Below are 19,989 nucleotides of genomic sequence, written 5' to 3'. Positions count from 1 at the left end.
ACCATCCACATAGCTACAAAGTGAATATATTTACATAAAATGCTGTTTTAAGTATAACAAAAATAAATAAATAAATAAATAAATAAATAAATAAATAAATAAATAAATAAATAAATAAATAAAACAAAGCCTGTTAATTTACTCATTATAAGGCTATCCAATATGTAGATTGCTTTTTTCTTATGGAGAAAAAAAAATGTAATAACGAATATAAATGCATAAAATGTAAGTCACTGAGAGTAAAAAAAAGAATAAATAAAATAAAATAAATAAATACAGACAAAAAAGACAAATAAAATAATAAAAAGTAAAAAACTAAAATAAATAAATAAATAAAAAATAAAATAAATAAATAAATAAATAAACACCCAACAGGAAATCTAAAATTAATATAACCGGCTCCTGATGAAACACCAATGCCTTTAAGTTTCAAGCATTTTTACCTTGAATCTTTAGCCTCAGCAAATACCCTGAGTCTATTTACCACAGTTTAGAACTAAATAATGATGTATATAAAACGTTGGGAGTATTTCAAAAATAGTTTCCAGATTCCAGATTGACCTCACACGATTGTAATAATACATTTTTATCTTTGTAACACCTTGGATTAGCACAAATAATTGCAGCCAGCAAACTGCTTATTTTTGCATATTGGTAATGACCAAGGATGAATGCTTCAGCTAAACATCTTTAAATTCCTTCTTCAGATAAACAATCAAAGTCACCTATAACTATTGGATGGCTGTAGAAAAATTAAATCAAACTACGCTTCGGGAAAACTATTCCTTTAATACAACAAGTTTACACTATTTTGTGCTATAAATCTCAAACAAGCTGTTCAGACCCCTCAGTTATCAAAAGCAACACGACAGGTGTTTCCAAACTGTGTTTCTTAGTGAGAAATGCTAGTGATATTAGCATTTTAATACTGTGAAACTACCAAAGGATCAAAGTGGGAGGTCAAAGAGCAGTTACTTTACAGGGATCCACCCACCCATCACTATTCTGAGCTATCTCTGTGTTTGTCTCTGTATTGCGGATTAGTCTGGTGATTTCAGCTGGCCAGGCACACACACACACACACACACACACAAACCTGTTCCACCTCAAATGGCCAAGGTTTCACTGTGCTCGGCTCAGGTTTTTATGTTTGTTGTGCTGCTAATTACAAGCTTTTATCACATTGTGTCGACAGGAGATAAAGGCTGGCTTCGGTCCTCTTGAGAAAGGCCAATCCCTCAAATCTTGCAGGCCAATAGGCAAAGCACGCGAGACAAATGTGGGACGGGGTCCAAGCTGCTCTAACTGTTTGCTGTCCCGATCCCCTCGGTCAACAAACCTCTCTATTTCTCTCTATCGTGCCAACAATGATACTGGAACACGTCTTTGTTGCTGATGAAGACGGCGTAGCTTGTCTCACAAGATCTAACTTTAGGTTTGTGTTTGCTCATCAGTTGTATGTGTGCACTGCTTTCGTCTTTTACATGGGCTCCACTTCAAGACTGTTGCAATGTTTGGACTGTCTGCTTAGTATCAACAAGAGCACTGGAATTACTTTTTTTTTGTTGCAACAAATCAAAGCAACTTGATACTGTAAAGTGAAGAGAGCCAATTCAATTTCTTTCATCAGGCAAAAGTGGAAAATTAGCTGCTATTATATTCTGAACTAAAGGGTTAGAAACTGATATGTTTAAAACTAAATCCATTTATTAATGGTTGTTGATGGTGAATTACGGTTAATTTTGAGTTAATTATGTCAACTTGCAGTTAAAGATATACATGCATTTTGTCAACAGTATATAAATATAATATAAAAATACACTGTAAAAAGTTATTAGTTGACTTTACTTAAAAAAATCAGTAAATCTGTTGCCTTTAAATTATTAATGAAATTAACTATGTGCATAATTCTATACATTAAGTCAATTTAACAATGCCAAGTTACAATGGGTTAATTTTCAGCACTTTTTTGTCGTTTTTTTTACTGTTGTATAATTGTAAAATATTGACATAGTATTATTTAAAATAGAATTTAACATAAGTAAAATGTTTTCAATTTTTATCTATTTTAATGTATTATGGTACATTATAGCTGAATTTTCTTGAGTATCAATCATTCATTCATTTTCTTTTCGGCTTAGTCCCTTTATTCATCAGGGGTCGCCACAGTGCAATAAACTGTTAATTTATACAGAATATGTTTTACATGGTGGATGCCCTTCCAGCTACAACCCAGTACTGGGAAACATCCATACAAACTCATTTACACACATACACTACGGCCAATATAATTTATTTAATTTACCTATGGTGCATGTCTTTTGACTGTGGAGGAGACCAGAGCACCCATAGGAAATCCACGTGAACACAAGGAGAACTTGCAAACTCCACACAGAAATGCCAACTGACCCAGCTGAGGTTTAAACCAGTGATTTTCTTGCTGTGCTAGGCGACAGTGCTAACCACTGAGCTACAAAACGGATTGGTCATCGTGGGCCAGTTGAATAGGCCCCAAGGTCTCCCGATCTGACCCCCTTAGACTTTTATATTTGGGGTCATCTAAGGGCAATTGTCTATGATGTGAAGATACAAAATGTGCAGCACCTCAAACTACGGATACTGGAAGCCGTTTATAACACATTTTATAATGGGTTAAAACCAAGCACACCATTTTTTTCTGTAAAAATTCCAATGAGTTTGATGTGTCAAATGACCCTTTTCCTATTAAAAAAAAAAAGTTGGATCCAATATGGCCGACTTCAAAATGGCCACCATGTTCACCACACATCTTGAAAAGTTTGCTCCCTCACATATACTAATGTGCCACAAACATGATTTTAATATCACCAACCATTCCCATTTTATTAAGGTGTATCCATATAAATGGCCCACCCTGTAAGATTAGATAAGATTTCATATATTTTATATGATATATGCATATATTTCATATCAGTGATTTTCTAGTATTTTTATTTTTATTTTTTTTTAACAAATATCAATTTATGGCTAGAGAATAATTGTTTAGGTTAATAAGACTTAATAAGACTGATTGAAAATATTCACATCCTGATAGAATTCATTCAATTATAGGTGCAGGTGATTGTCTTCAGAAACATTTTTTGTTGTGCTGGTTAAAAGTCTCTTCACAACCCAACAGTAATGATTAAAATAAATTATCTAAATGTGTTTATATGTATTTTTATATTCTGGGTAAGGCATAAGACTAAAAAATGTTCATCCAATTAAATATTGTCAGGCCGACATCTCCCATAATTCTGATAGGTAGCCCAAACTGTCTGTCAACAAATGTAGATTTGGGCCTCTGCGCATCTCTGTTCACGCATATATGCCAATAGTGCGTGCCCGCCTGCATGTGCACTGTCTCACAAGCTTATGAGGGTGGGGGGTACGTCTTCTTACAATTTAGGCCTCAAATTTTTACCATGTACATGGCAAGAAATCTAAAGAAGAACCCTTCAACCAACCAGTCGCCCCTTCACGTTAAGAAATAAAAAAGCCACAGGTCTTTAAAATCTTGAGTAACACTTTCCAGGGGAGAAGGGTGTGTGTGTTTGCAAAAGGAAACCATTTCATCTCTGGCTCTTGGCCTCAAGGTGTGAAACATTAACACCCTCTAAAGTGGATGTTGTCAGTCATTAGAATGTAGATTTACTGCACTCTTGCGTAGACTCAAGGCTCATTAACTTTGGTTTACTCAGCATTCACAAAGTGAGGTGACAGTTTTTATGCTTTTCGGTGGTCACACAAAAACAACAAAATCTGTTTGTTATGTCTGATGTCATAGATTTTGAGTCCACACACTCTATCAGATGCCAAAAGTAGGGGATAACTGACAATGAGATGTTAAATTCTGTAAAATTATGTAAAGCAAGATCGTAATGCAGTATTTCCTTATAATTCAACCGACCATAGTCAACTGTTTTAATTATGTAATGCTGTTCATATGTTGTATTTCGAGACTTTTGGCAGGTTATTAACCTGTGCGTATACTAGTTTCTTACTTATCTCAACCAATGCCTTCTGTTCTGATTTTGTTTTTGACAGTTAATTGATGATGGACTGTTGAATTATTAGAAAATAATGCACAATTTGATATATGTACATTAGTTCCCACTTTATATTAAGTGGCCTTAACTAAAATGTCCTTACACAGGAATTAATAGTTTGTTACAATGTACTTATTGTGTAAATACATGTATTTATTGTGTACTTATGCTTGATTAAATACCTGTATGTGATTACATCTGTAATTAACTTCTGTAATTACATTTGTAAATAAACTGCTGACCATTCCCTACACCTTAACCCACCCTTAAACCTACCCACACCACCAAACCTGTCCCTAACCCAACCCCTATCCCAACTCAAGAGCACCACAAGTGCTCTCAAATACTTTATGAACACAGTAAGTACATTGTATTAATTTTTTGATGTAAGTACATAGTAGTTAAGGACACTTAATATAAAGTGGGACCGTACATTATGTTTGTACGTTTTATGTATGTGTTTTCTCAAAGTGATTTTAAATCTTGTATTAAACAATCTGAAGGCAAAAGAAGGTTACCGAACTGTATAAATATAGTTTCTTTAGTCCATAACTGCACACACAAAAATAAAATCACTTCTTAGTAAGAAATTTCATAATCTTTTCATTTTAATATGTTTAGATATCCAAGTAAACTGAAACCAATTCATACCTTTAAAACTGCAATCCTTCAAATTTATTTGGGTCAAGACAGTCTTCATTGTGCCACGATCATGCAAATGGCGTATGTAGGCATCTTTTCTAAAATACAGTCACTGAGATGAGAAACAGCTATTGGTTAATATTTTATAAATCATAAAAAAAATTTAATCAGGGATGCAGAAAATTTAGAGACTGTAGTGGACAGCATGATTTTGTACATTGTTTTAAGGTAACACTTCAGAATACTTGTCTATTAGTTAATGTATTTAATACCATTAACTAATTATGAATAAAGCTTTTGTAAAATATTAATTAATAATAGATCAACATTTACTAATGCATTATTAAAATCCAAAGATGTGCTTGTTAACATTAGTTAATGCACTGTAAGTTAACGCACTAACATAGGGGTTCTCAACCTTTTTCACTTCGGGGTCCACTTCCTTTTCTGATGAACTTTTTAACGCTAACCTGATTGTATATTGAAGTGTTCACACAAAAATACACAGATAAACTTTGACTTTACGCATAGTTTGTGAATCAACAAGCTTACATTGGTGTATGTGTTGCAGATGTGAGACATGTGCAAGCTGTCTATTGCAACTATAATACCTTTACAATTGTGTGCCGCTTTGGTTAATACAACTGGGAGATGTAGTCCTGGTTGGCATGCAGCAGTTGAGAGTTTTAAGCCACTTAAGTCTGTATTTAACAGTGAGGAGGCTGTTTTTGCACATAGCATTTGCTGTGTTCATAGTATGAAGTGATTCATCACAGAACACATGAAAGTCCATTATGTTGATCATTTTAAAATAGCTTATTAATATTGAAAAATATATAGTATAGTTCATTTTAATCTCTCGGCCCACCTGCAGTACCATTGAGGTCCACTAGTTCCTGAAGAATTCCTGAACTAACATTATTTAACTTAAATTAATTAACATTGACAAAGATGAATAAATACCATGATGCATGTATAACTAATTGTTTGTTCATTAGTTAGTAATTACATTAACTAACATTAACTAATATTCTAAAGTGTTATCAGTCTTACTTTGATGCATTTTATGACTAAACAGTGGTCATAAATGACAATAAATGAAATACTGAGATTTCTCAGTTTAAATGAGTAGATGCTTGGTCCCAAACACAGTATTCCATACCTCACAATTAACACGTGGATAGTTCTTGACTAGGTAAATTAAATACACATTTCACATCAAGTCACCTTTTTGTCTATAGCAGTTTATGTAATGCAGATCAGGCAAATAATAACAGAAAATTAATCATTGTAGAACTTATTCAATTCATCAGGCATTTCTGAATTTGCAAGGCCTGGATACTTCTTAACATGCTGCCTAAGATCACAGCTGACATTCAGGAACAGCACAGTCCTTGTTGAGCAGGACGGCCTGCAGTTTTGGGTCTCAGGGTGTGTCCACCTCAGGCCCGTGCCTCTCTTATGAGCCCCAGGAGGTGAGCTCTCCTGACAGGCGGCCCCTGACAGATCAGTCCTGCCTTTGTCATGCAGGTTGAGCTGGCAGGAGGTCTCCATACTCTGCCTTAAGCAACAGCACTTGGTCTATGCAGATCCGACAGCTTATTTTGTAACGTTTGCATGTTTTCTGCTTCCACATTGAGAATTTCAAAACGCAACAGATGACGTCCAGTATGGGGTAATACTACTAACACACAGTTTGGTTAATAGCTAATGTATGGATGGCTTGAATGTGCTGACTACATAGACCAGTGTTTCCGAAGACTTTTTCTTTATCAATGCATTGGTGACACTTTACAAGCATTATTTTGGTTATAATTTTTTTTTTTTTTTTTTTGTAAAAATGTCTTTATGCATTAAGTAACATGAACTACAATGTAAAAAAATCCAGAAATGTGCAGTTCTCCATATTTTGAGATCATGTTGTCATTTATTTATTTAATTTATCCTTAATTGTTTATTGCTTTTTAATTAAACCTAATCTTTTTTTCAACAACTTTTAACTCTGAACTATTATTAACATTTTTAAAAGTTTAAAATGATATATTGTCTGGATTTGTGTTTTATGGTAATGTATGCAAGGCAGGGCAAAATGTATTTATAGAGCACAATTTTACAAAACCATAGTTGATCCAAAGTGCTTTCCGATAAAATACAATATTTAATAAAAAATAAAATAAAAAAATAAAACTTGAATAAAAATATAAGAAAAGTAAAAAAAATACAGACATGAAATAACATGCATGCATCACTTAAAGGCAAAGGAGTAAAAATACGTCTTTAAAAACTATTTAAAAGTGTTCAATGAAATGAATTATTTCTAAATGAAATCCTAATGTTCAGAGGAAGGCTGTTCCAGAGGCTTGGGACCACAACACAAAAATCTTTATCACCTTCTGATTTGCACAAAAGGTACAAAAACCTTGTCATTAATTTACATTCTGTATATTCTTTATGATACATGATAGTATTTAAACTACTAAAATTTAAATAAAAGTCACTTTGTTAAACTGTTGAGTTGAATTTTCAACATCAAAAGTCAACAGAGCAGAGATCATGGTCCCAATATGCAATTCACAACTGTAAATAAATGGAAATAACTTGTAAATTACAAAATACAGATTTTTTTTTTATTTTACAGTGTAGCAATATATCTTTTATTTAGTAATTAGTACACAGTAGAGTTAATTAAGCAAATAAATGAGTTCATATTTATGCTTTTTAGTTGTCAGTTCATATTTCACAGTGCATTAACTAATGTTAACAATTATCTTTTGCTCTTTATATTAAGAGATGCTGAGATAAACATTGAGATTTATAAAAATTGGACAAATATTTTTCTTTATTTATTCATAACATCATATTAGTTCAAAACTAGTATCAACAAATGAAACATTTTAGGGTGACATTTGCATGTTTTGCCTGAGCTTGCGTGGGTTTCCACCGGGTGCTCCGGTTTCCTCCACAGTTCAAAGACATGCAGTACAGGTGAATTGGGTAGGCTAAATTGTCGGTAGTGTATGAGTGTGATTGAATGTGTATGGATGTTTCCCAGAGATGGGTTGCAGTTGGAAGGGCATCCGCTGCGTAAAACATATGCTGGATGAGTTGGTGGTTCATTCAAATGTTGCAATCTCAGATTAATAAAGGGACCAAGTCGAAAAGAAAATGAATGAATGAATGAATAAAACATTTTAAAATGTAAAAGTCAAATTTAACTGTCACTTTAGGATTATTGACATTTGATTTTTCTTTTTGCTAAATTTTAATTTGCATTATACTATTTTTTTCTATTATTAGTTTCTGTTGCTATTAAATAGTTTATATACACTACCTGACAAAAGTCTTGCTGACTATCCAAGTTTTAGGAACAACAAATAATAACTTGACTTCTAGTTGATCATTTAGTATCAAAAGTGGCTCATATGAAGAGCAAAGGACTCTTGATTACTCTTATTTTACCAAAATAATATATGACCATACCTTGACTTTTATTAATTTAATTAGGACGGTGAGGTCTGACTTTGCTTGGACAAACATGCACAATAATGTTCATGTCTGTTGACTGGGCTGGCCAATCCTAGAGCACCTTGACCTTCTCTGCCTTTCAGGAACCTTGATGTGGAGGCTGAAGTATGAGAAGGAGTGCTATCCTGCTGAAGAGTTTGCCTCTCCTGAGGTTTGTAATTTAATGGGCAGAACACGTCTTGATATCTCAGGCTGTTGATGTTGCCATCCACTCTGCAGATCTCTTGTGCGCCCCCATACTGAATGTAACCCCAAACCATGACTTTTCCTTCACCAAACTTGACAGATTTTTGTAAACATTTTGAGTCCATGCGCGTTCCAATAGATCTTCTGCAGTATTTGTTAATATTTGTTGCTCTTACAACTAAGACTGACAGCAAGACTTTTGTCAGGTAGTGTATAGTTGATCAAATTAAACCAAACCTATTTGGCTATCTTTTTATATAGTATTTATCATTTTAATATTAATAATATTATATTTCAGAACCTAAATTATTGGATGAACTATAGTGTATACTCTTAAATTTTTAACATCTGAAGTTGTCTGACATTTTGTATGAAAAATAAACATGGATTAATGAACAATATATTTATGAAGTGCTATTTATTATAAACTGAAAGTAAGCTGCTAATGATCACATTCATTTAGACATAAAGACAGTTACACATCAAAAGCGAATAATCTTCTTATTTATGAATCTATATGCCAGCCAAATTTATGCTCTTCCTCCATCTGAGGATAACTTCCTCTCAGAGCACCTAAGACCTATAAAACTCTCATTCTTTCATAGCGGCTAGACATGACAAATTTTATTTTCTGATAACTCCTCTCGATGCACCTCACACATCATTGTAAATTCCTCTCATCCGTCGAGCGTGGGTCCCCTGAGTATCATTTAAAAGTCTGAATACAGCAAGAACAACTAAACGAGCGTAGATGTCAACCCTAAAACACGTCACAATAGAGTCTCCAACAACCCAATATGTCTGCACAACCAGACCGGCTTCTCCACAAGGGTTAAAGTTCAGCTCACTAATACTCGGTCTCCAGTGCGCTGACGGTTTTGTGGCCCCATCCCTTTATTTTCAAATACAGGTGACATCACTGGTGCCAATGCGGCTTTGCTCATTTATGGCATGTCTAACCTGGTTGGCTGGGTGACTCATTAGGGCTTTAATTGAGTGCGAGTGGCGCTGAGGGCATGAGAGATTTACCCTCACCATCTGACAGCACCTGAATGAACTCATTTATGACTCAGCTCACACAGATTGCCGGATGACCTCACGGCCGCAGACGGCTCTTGTTTATGGTTCGGGTGGAGAGCGGTCAGCCTCCCTGTCTAGGCACATTGGCTTTCAACTCCTAAAAAGCGAAGCGACATCCAAAATAAAAATCAATTTGGCGGTAATTATCTTGCTTTCATCACCCACGGCCAGCTTAAGAGTTTTGAGATGGATGATATCAGGGGGTCAAAGATCGAGTGGCAGATTCAATACATCGTCAATATTCAATTAGAAAACAAATGGTTATTTTCGGCTGCACTGAGAGGTGGAATTGGGATTGGATTTATGATTTCCCCCTTTTTGAGTGGCTAGTTTTGAGTTAAATGGGGAAAGCATTTTAATGGGATAGTAAAAAAAAAATTACCATTTATAACTATCGTTTGAGGTTATTTCGATACAAAGGCTAAATTTATACTTTTAAAATGATACCGGTGCCTGAACTGATACTTTTTAGCCACAAAATTATGGTAGATGACAAAATTATGGTGAATGAAAAATCTTTTATTTGACAAAATTATTTTAGTAGAACAATATAATTAAAGTTGAAAGTAAACATCAATTCATATTTTATGTATTTGAATTACATTAACATATTTCCTTTGATCATTTGTTAGTTAGCATGAATTTAAGATTTGCATTGAATGAAATTACTTTAGTTTACTACTAACCTGTGGAAAGGCTTTCATCAAAATACTGAATTCCTTTTTTCTAGGGTTGGGGCTTGTGACTATGTTTACATGGCTATCAGTAATCTAATGGTTTGCCTTAATCTGAATAAGACAATAATTGGATTAAGGTGTTTACATGAGTTGCTTTTTGAATGTTCTTTTCATGATCCCATCTCACATGTTATAGTACATAGATCGATTAACGTCATTGTGTCACCACGCAATCCATGTTTTCTCCAGAGTTTCATGTAGTTTCGGGTGTTTCATTTTTAGTTTTTCAACTTTAACTGCAGTTTCATTTTCATTCAGGAACATTTCCTTCATGCCCAATGACAAACAGGTATTTGATGCAAACTATAAGGACTAGTGGAAGAGTGCCTTTTTAATGGAAATTGAAGTCTGTGGTCCTTTAAGGTTACCAAAAATCACAGTTTAAATGGTAGTCTGGTCTTAAAAGTCAGAGTATTGTCTTCATCATATTAAAATCGGAGCATTGGTGTCCATGTATGTACTCACTGAAAGTGCCAGATGATGTCACAAGGTTTCAGAAACAGTGCATTCCTCCTTTGAGTTAATTCCATGAGCCCTCAAATGTGTCATTAAGTTTGACATGTTTCCCCCTTACACGCAACTTTTGTAAAAGCATCTGCTTCATGTTGCTGTGTCAGAATCCTTGCTTGCAAAATACGCTTTAGAACGCTTACTTTAAACAAATTTGATGAACGCGATCATGTGTGTTAATCTGAAGTACACCGAATGCGCTGTACTGCGTGCGTCCGTTCCCTAAGCAACATGAACAAACGCCTGACACCGTCTGTCAGTTATTTTTTAAAGTTGTTTAAAATTAAATATTTAGAGATGGTGTGAAAATGTAATGTATGTATGTATGTATATATATATATTTTTTTTTCACCTATCAACACCATTATCAAGTGCAAACCTACTGTACGTCCTTGCTAAATACACAACTGCCTTTACTGACAAAATGTGCATGAAAATCATCTTCCACTGCTCATGCATGAAATTTCATTGAAAAAAAACGAACAAAGGTAATCTATACAACCCCTAATTAAAACACGTTTATATACCAATATGCTGATAACCTGCAAAAATCAGTGTACAGTAAAAACCTGTTTCATATGCAAATCAATAATATGTCAATGCAAGCTACATTACGAGAGTTAACCCAATTTGAAAGTTTACCCCATTAACTCTATTTTTTGTTTAATAAGCTAAAACAAGGCTAAATTTGGGCTGTCAGTGAATATCAAACACAATGGTCCACAAATAGAATTAATAGACAGGAATGAACACATTGACGTCTGTCTAAACAGTCTATTTGTTGACAAGGGTATTTTTGGACTATTGTCAGACAGCTATTAGATTTTCACTGACAGCCCAAGTTTAGCCTTGTTTTAGCCAAGACGACTATGTTTGTATGTCTATTAGACATCTATTAAACAACTGCTTAGGGGTTTGAGTTTGTCCATATTATACTAAATAGAGGGTTAAAACAGCACAGTCATTTAAGACTCAGTCTTTCTTTGTGTAAATGACTGTTCATCTGAAACAGCATGAGGATGAGTAAATGACAAATAAAAAAAAAATGTTGAGGTATACTTTTATAGACATGTATTCATTTATTTTCACAACATATTAACATTAAACCAGATAAATAATTTTTATTTGAGGAATGATGTGTTCATCCAGTTGACCAATTGTCCAAATTTATTTGCACTTAATATCCTATGATGTTCGCAGCTCAGATGACAAGATAACTATAAGTCATATATTGCCTGTAATTGCCTTGACATACCTCATGACTTCATTGATGTCTGTGTTGTTAGTGTGACTGGTGAACCGAGAGGTCAGAGTTCACTCTTATCATCCGCCCGCGTCCCTGCAGCTGGTCGAGGGCTTCTTTATGAGCAATATCAGCAGCGACAGGCCCTGCGATAGTTGTCGGAGAGTCAAAGGCAGAGGTTGTTCGGTCGATCACACACATAAACACACACGCACACCCTCCCAGGGCCTTCTTTCTGTCTTTCCCACAGTGATAGTGATCTAGAGCATGCCATAAAGGCCGGTCGTAGATCAGAGAAAACAACAAAGGGACTCCTGGCTCCCTCCCCGGCCGTCTCTCGGGAGCGGTGACTGGGCCGTAGGGGCTGATAAGGGCAGCCTGGCGCCTTGCCACTCCCACTGGTCCCACACACACTGGCCCGTGGCACCTGACATACAGCACGCCGTTTCCTCATATTTGTACAGGTAATCTGAAAGACAATGATACGGTCTTTAGATTTGTCAGAAACAAGCTGAACTGAAAGGCCATGTCAGTTCTTCTATAATAGTGCATTTTAGTTTAATCTCTCTGCGCTGATTATGTAGGTGTGTGTGTGTGTGTGTGTGTGTGTGTCAGAGTATATGTTCATTTAAGGCAGGATGTTTTGAGGAACTGGCAATTACAGACAGTAATCTCTGTGATTGTCTTGATTGACAAACTTGATTGTCTAATTGGTGGTAAACTATCCATGACAATCATCCCAGGATAAACATGTCTCTCTTATGGGTTTGCATCAGTAAAATATTTTGCTCTGCACGGTAGCACATGCTTTGCGAGTTATTATTGCAAAGAAACTATTATGACAATAAATTTAGCAGTAAATAAAAATAAATTCAGGAATTTAGAGAAATTAAACCTGAATGACATATGTTTATATAATGACATGTGACAAGAGTTCAATTCTTTTATTTTTTTAGTTGGAAAGAAAGTCTGCTGGTTCAGGTGTGGTTCAGGAAATGTGTTTTAAACCAGTTTGGACCTGGCAGGACAGCATGATCTCATGAGAAAACATAACTATTTTCAACCCAGGCTCATTCTGAAAACGTAGTCCGTGAACGTTTCTGAAAACAACGAAATACCTCCTGAGATGTACATATTTTTGCAGTTTTTGTTTTTGCTAATTCACGCAGTTCTGCTGTGTGCTCTCTTTTTTATATCTCAAATGTCTCTCGCGAGTGCCATTCGCGCCTGCGCTGTTCTCACGTAAACCCACCAGAGGCCGATGTCGAAAGACCATCTGTCTGACTGACTGAATGATTGACTGGGCGACCGGCCAATCGGCTGACCCACCCTCCTCCTTCCCTAAACCCAACCAATTTTACCGGTTGATCCAACCAACAATTTGGATCAAACCAACAATTTACAAAAGCCGTCCAAAAAAAGAAAAGCCCTTATATGATTTTTACCATGTTTTCGTATTTTACCACATTCTCACCCTGTTATGAACTTGTTCACTTTAATTTTTGAATTCTGTTTTTGTCTTACCTGATTTCTGGAGCCGCTCTTCCCTGGATTCGAACCCGGTCATCATCGTCATCGTGGTCAGCTCCTCTCTGCGTCTCAAGTCCTCCGATGTACACAGCTACTGGTTGCAGCGGGTAAGCCCACCACATGAAGATAAGCGGTCAGCCAGTAAGTGCGAAAATGAACGGCGTCATGCCGCCTTGTATCGTTCGCTTAAAAAAATTAATTGCAGCCATACATACCTCCAAAATCGTCCACAGGACTACATTTTCAGAATGAGCCTGGGTTGACTATTTTACGTTTTGTCAGATTAATAGCTAATTTGTAAGAATTTTGTACGAAATACAGTCGTATGAAAATGTATGATTTCTAAAATGAGGTGTGACACCAAACCCCACCCCTAAACCCAAAAGGTCATTGGAGGATGAGCAAATTGTACTAAATTGTATGAATGAGTACGAATTCTTATGAACAACACAGGCTCATTCTGAAAATGTAGTCCTATACGTTTCTGGAGATCACGAGTTATGTAGCCAGAAATACATATGGCTGCAAATCGTCTTTAAAACAAATGCTACAGGGAGGTATAATGCCGTTCCTTTTTTGATGCTTACCATCTGACCGCTACCTCAATATGGACGGTTACCAGTTTGCCCAGTAGCTTTCCATATACATCAACACACTACAATAATAATAATAATAATAATTCCTTACATTTATATAGCGCTTTTCTGGGCACTCAAAGCGCTTTACACAATGGGGGGGATCTCTTCATCCACCACCAGTGTGCAGCATCCACCTGGATGACGCGACGGCAGCCATTTTGCGCCAGACCGCACACCACACACCAGCTGATTGGTGGAGAGGAGACAGAGTCATGAAGCCAATTGAACATGATGCAGAGAGGAGTTGACCATGAAGATGGGGTTCAATTCCAACAAAGAATGGTTCCAGAAAGCAGGTAAGACCAAAACAGAAGCCAAAAAATAAAACAAATAAGTAAATAACAGTGTAAGAATGTGGTAAAATCTGAAAACGTGGTAAAAATCAGGCAAGGACTTTTCTTTTTTTGAATTGCTTTTTAAAACTGTCGGTTGGGGTTAGGAAATTGGGTGGGCGGGTCACTCTGTGCATTTAGGGGAATTACCAATCTACATCACACATTACATGACACGGATTCAACCTCGCATTCCAGTTGCAAAAAATGTTGTGCGGTAGGATGCCAAACTTGAATTCGAAAAAGAAAACTTAAATTTTTCCGTACACCACACTGCTGTTAATGCCAACCGCAGACGTCTTTGACTAATAGCCATCATAAGAGCTGAATGGAGTGAGGACCTAAATAAAAATGCTTGACTCTGAAGTTCTCATTTTATATCAAGTAAGTTCACGCTATGCTTTATTATACACATGTTTTGCTGAATCATACACACTCGTTTTTGATTGCAGCAATGATTTCAGCAAAAACAGTTAAATATGGTAAATTAAACTGCAGACACTGAATGCTTAGAAAGAAATGTAAAGATGTACGTTCACATACCCTGCCATATAGGTGCAGTTCGCTGTCAGAATGCAGTTGTTTTGCTTGTTGATGATTACCCAGGCCTTGTACAGTTCCATCTTCTTTCCTTGTCTTTGGCTATGCAGAACCTCTGTTTTTAATACTATGTAGTTTTGAATCTGGTAATCATGGACCATTATTTCTTGCACATGACCACACAGAACAAAATTGTTGCATCCAAAGACTTGTAGGCCTTTAACTTCTCTCTTGTAAAATCACTTGGAGTTTCAATGAGATAGTTGTAAATTTCAGACTGGATGCTTGGCCATTTCGTCTTGTCCAATATCCATTGGGATGGTAACATCACAAATAGACAAGTCAGACAAACGGCACTCACTTTAACGTTAATTTTGTCAAATAACTGTGCTTATCACTGGGTGACAAGCTGTTTTAATATGTTGAAAGCTTTATGTAAATAACATATATATAAAATGTAATCAATATAACTTTCTAACAACAAACTCTGTACTGCATTGGATGTCATTACAATACATTCGTGATGTCGAGCTATAAAGACGCCAGCATACTTAGTTTGAGGGCAAAATAAGTTTAAAAAAAAAAGCCAAGTGATGGTACAATATTTTAGGGCAGGGGCCCATTAAGTTGACAGTTGGCAGTTGGGCTTTATCGGATCTTTGGTTAATGTCGGTCCAGTTGGTTTATTTGGTTAGTTGGTCGCCTCATTAAAGATTACAGCAAGCAATTAAATTTTAATATTATTATTTTCCTGCAAACTGAGCTTTCTATACTGACTGGTTATGCCTAAGGTAAACTTAATGAGTTACATGACATTGTTAATAAGATGTTTTAAGATGAGGTCATTTCAAGGTAAAAACACTGATTCAGTGATTATGTTAAGAGATAGTTCTCAAAATGAATATTTTTGCAAGTAGTTATAAACCTTTATGAGTTTCTTTCTTTCGTTGAACACTAAAGAAAATATTTTGAAGAAAGCTGAAAACCTCTATAATCATTGACTTCTACAGTAAGAAAAACTGATACTAAGGAAGTCAATGGTTATAGGTTTTCACCTTTCTCGAAGAAGATATTTGTTTGTTATCAGAAGTAATAAACTCAAACAGATTTGGAACAAATGAAGGGTGAGTAAATAATGACAAAATGTATATTTTTTTGGATGAACTACTGAGGTGCAATACATTTCAGGAAGTTGCACTGTTTTTTCCATATACCTTTTCTACCTGCATCCTTTTTATCTGGCTATAACTAAGGAAAATTTCTTCCATGTTAGATTTTATTTATTCTTTTATTTATTCTATATTTTTACGGGCATGATTCTGTATAGTGCAGGATTTAGCATTTATTTTTTGATAAAGTCGGCACATTAAGAGTAGAGCTGAAATATAGGACTGTCCCAGGAAAAATGGGGCATCTATCCTCCTTTCACACATAAAAACTAATTTAAAGTTTTTGTTTTATACAATTAAAATCAATTAAATTCTAATAATTTGTCTTTCTAACTGTTGTAATAGATAGAAATATTTTAAATCCTGCATCATTTAAATGGTTTGATTCAAATTTGATTTGGTGTAATCAAGGAAAAACATTTCCAATTTCCATTTACTCATCAATTAGAAACTGGTGTCACCATGTAGTTAAAAGTGGCATTTTACAGCTACCATCCTGAGGGAAGATGTGTGTGTGTGCGTGTATGTGTGTGTGTGTGAAAGAGGGGGCAGCTCGTGCTCCGCCAGCGTGTCTCCTCACGGATGACACAGCGCTTCAGAAAAGCTGTCAGCGGGCAGACACACACGCTCGCTCTCACATTGTATCTTTAGCAGGTCTCACCAACTGAAGGCTGACGGCGACAGACAAGCGTTTCATTCCTCCTTTTTTTCACCCATTGTATGACGGGCGCAAGCATTCGGGCCACAGAGGGTTCAATACACAGGCGCCTGGTCCCATGTCTCCGGCCCAGCCCGGCCTTTTTTGTGAGCCAGTCATTGGGATTGAATTGAGCCTGGTCGTGGGTGCCAAGGAGGATTACGCCAGGAGGCTGGGGGTGAGGAGGTGGCTAGTGGCAGACCAGGCGGGCGACCTATGGGAAAGCCCACTGGCCTTTCTCCTGGGGTAGAGTGTGGGAAAAGTGGCTGAAAGCTGGCACGCCGCTCTGAGGCCAGAGTTGATGGGAGAATGCCAGGCCAATGTGGGGCATATGGTGGTTATTCAACTTCCCGGGCGCAAGGAAAGAGACCACGCTGTGCCTCAGCCTGCCCCAAAATTACCCCTTCACCGTTCCTCCATTCACTGGCTCTATTGCTGGCGTTGGCTCAGCACAGCAGATGGCAGCTCGGAGCGGAGGTTCACAACAGGTAACTAAGCGCAGAGGTTAGAACATGGGCAGTTACACTGGCAGCACATCAGCTGATTGTCATTCACTACAGGCTGTGCCATATTGTTCATACATACACTGCCCAATTGTGAGGTCATTGAGAATTTCATGACATTTCAGGACAGACGTTGCATTACATAACATTACATTACATATACATTACATAACTGGAAAAAATATTAACAATGTAACTGTTCATTGCAGTTTCTGCTTACATCTGTACATTTCAACTACAATGCTTACTGTAAGTGTGGACATCTGACGTCTACCAGTTAAAGCAAACTTATCCAGAAGTTCTACAGTTTTGGTAAGCTGTTTCCAACTTTGTTTGGGCCTGATTTTGTTTGAAATTACATCACATGTTGGTTTTCGATTTAAGCCTAGTTTATACTTCTGCGTCAAGTGACCGGCGTGACCCACAGCGCATGCAACGCCTGTAGCTGTGCATTTATACTTCTGCGCGCTGCCTCTGTTGGTCTGCATTAACACTTCCGAAACGCTAGTTGGCAGTGAGGTGTAAATGTTCCTCTGTGGGGAGTTTCTTCACTGCTGTTTTGCTTTTCCTGAACACTTCCGGGATGTACAAGGGGCTCAAACTCGCTCATTTTGAGTCTGGAACCGGCGGACGTGCAACAACTTTAACAATGAGGTAAACACAAAACAAAACTTTCCATCAGGAGCTCCTTCACGGCACTCCGCACTTGTAAACAATTGCTCCATCAGGCTCGCACCATTGCCGCGGCTCTCGGTCCCGCCCAGACTTGTCAGTGCTACCAAGCCGACCAATCACAGAGCTTGCGCTACGCGTCGTTGCAACGTGTAGTTACATTTTTTGAGAGGTGCACGTCAGTGATGCCGACGGCCACGGCGAAGGGCTATGCGTCAGCGCCGTAGCATACGGGTGCGTTTGATGCAGAAGTATAAATCAGCCTTTACTGTGAACTACCGTAGTCAACAAAGTGGATCAAAAATGTTTTTTAAAAATATTCTTCAAGCATGACTGTTGTTCAGTAGTTTTAGAACAACTTACAGGAAATGTTTCGATTCACTTCTAATGTTGACTACTGTATATTAGGGCCTTGAGAGTCCTAATCACTCATGACCGAGATAGTCAATCAAAGGAAGGCGCGGGGTTTAAGGTTCACAGAAGCAAAGCTTAAATTCCAGCACAAAATTGCATGATTAGACATTGCAAAACATTTGAAATACCAATAATTGTAAATATGTGCACATTTAAAATATCATGTGTTAGTAATTTTAAAAGTTCACATATTTTAGAATTAGTTACTAATTAGGCCAACAGTTCCTTTCAGGATTGTTATTATATAATAATAGTTATTTACACTGAAAAAGTTTATTCTTGACATTGCTATTATTATTTATATACAAATCTAATTTTATTTGCATTAAATTATACTCACCAGTTTATTAGGAACGCCTGTTCAACTGTTCGTTAACGCAAATTTCTAATCAGCCATTCACATGGCAGCACCTCATTGTCTTTAGGCATGTAGACATGGTCAAGACAATTTGCTGCAGTTTGATCTGAGCACCAGAATCGGGAAGAAAGGTGATTTAAGTGACTTTGAACGTGGTTGTTGGTGCCAGACGGGCTGGTCTGAGTATTTCAGAAACTGCTGAGCTAATGGGATTTTCACGCACAACCATCTCTAGGATTTAAAGAGAATGGTTAGAAATACAGAAAATATCCTGTGAGCAGTAGATCTGTGGGTGCCAATGCTTTGTTGATGCCAGAGGTCAGAGGAGAATGGCTAGACTGGTTTGAGCTGATAGAAAGGCAACAGTAACTTAAATAACCACTCGTTACAACCCGAGACATGCAGAAGATCATCTTTGAAAGCACTACACATCAAACTTTGAGGCAAATGGGCCACAGCAGCAGAAGACTACATTGGGTGTCACTCCCGTCAGCTAAGAACAGGAAACGGAGGCTACAATTTGCACAGGCTTACCAATAGAAGATTGGAAATAGGTAGCCTGGTCTCGATTTCTGCTGCTTCATTCGGATGGTAGGGTCAGAATTTGGCTTCAACAACATGAAAGTATGGATTTATCCTGTCTTGTATCAAAAGGGTAGGCTGCTGGTGGTGGTGTAATGGTGTGGAGGATATTTTCCTGGCACACTTTGGGCCCATTATATCAATTAAGCATCAGGTCAACGCCACAGCCTACCTGAGTATTGTTGCTGACCATGTCCATCCCTTTATGACTACAGTCTACCCATCTTCTAATGGCTACTTCAATCAGGATAATGCACCATGTCATATCTATGCCATAAAGGATTAACGCAGTTCTGAAGGCAAAAGGGGGTCCAACCCGGTATTAAGGTGTACCTAATAAAAGTGGCCAGTGAGAGTAAATACCACATAGAAACATTGTACAACTGTGAATATATCATAATGGCATAAAATAAAAAATAAAAAGACATCTTTACAGAATATTGAAGCCTACTTGAATGTCATCCACCAGGAGTGCTGTTTGTTTGTACACAAGACTCTTGGTTTCCACATGGCTCACCAGGTCTGCATTTAGTGGCTTTACTGCAAAAAGCCAGAAACTATCAG

At 36.9% G+C, this 19,989-nt stretch overlaps 1 long non-coding RNA gene across 2 annotated transcripts in view; it reads right to left on the bottom strand.

Moving 5' to 3' along the window:
* Positions 1 to 11,797: 11,797 nt before the first annotated feature.
* LOC137490239 (uncharacterized) overlaps positions 11,798 to 19,989 on the bottom strand; it is a 138,843-nt gene continuing 130,651 nt past the window's right edge. Inside the window, exon 7 of one of the 2 annotated variants that reach the window (XR_012408064.1) lies at positions 11,798 to 12,459. This is a non-coding gene — a long non-coding RNA (uncharacterized lncRNA). The remainder of the gene's footprint in view (positions 12,460 to 19,989) is intronic. The other variant, XR_012408065.1, reaches the window with a different exon arrangement.

This window comes from Danio rerio, chromosome 6 (assembly GCF_049306965.1).
Source record: "Danio rerio strain Tuebingen ecotype United States chromosome 6, GRCz12tu, whole genome shotgun sequence".
NCBI classification, from domain to species: Eukaryota; Metazoa; Chordata; class Actinopteri; order Cypriniformes; family Danionidae; genus Danio; species Danio rerio.
The sequence above is the reverse complement of the archived record's forward strand: the minus strand, read 5'-3'. Positions and strand labels throughout refer to the sequence as shown.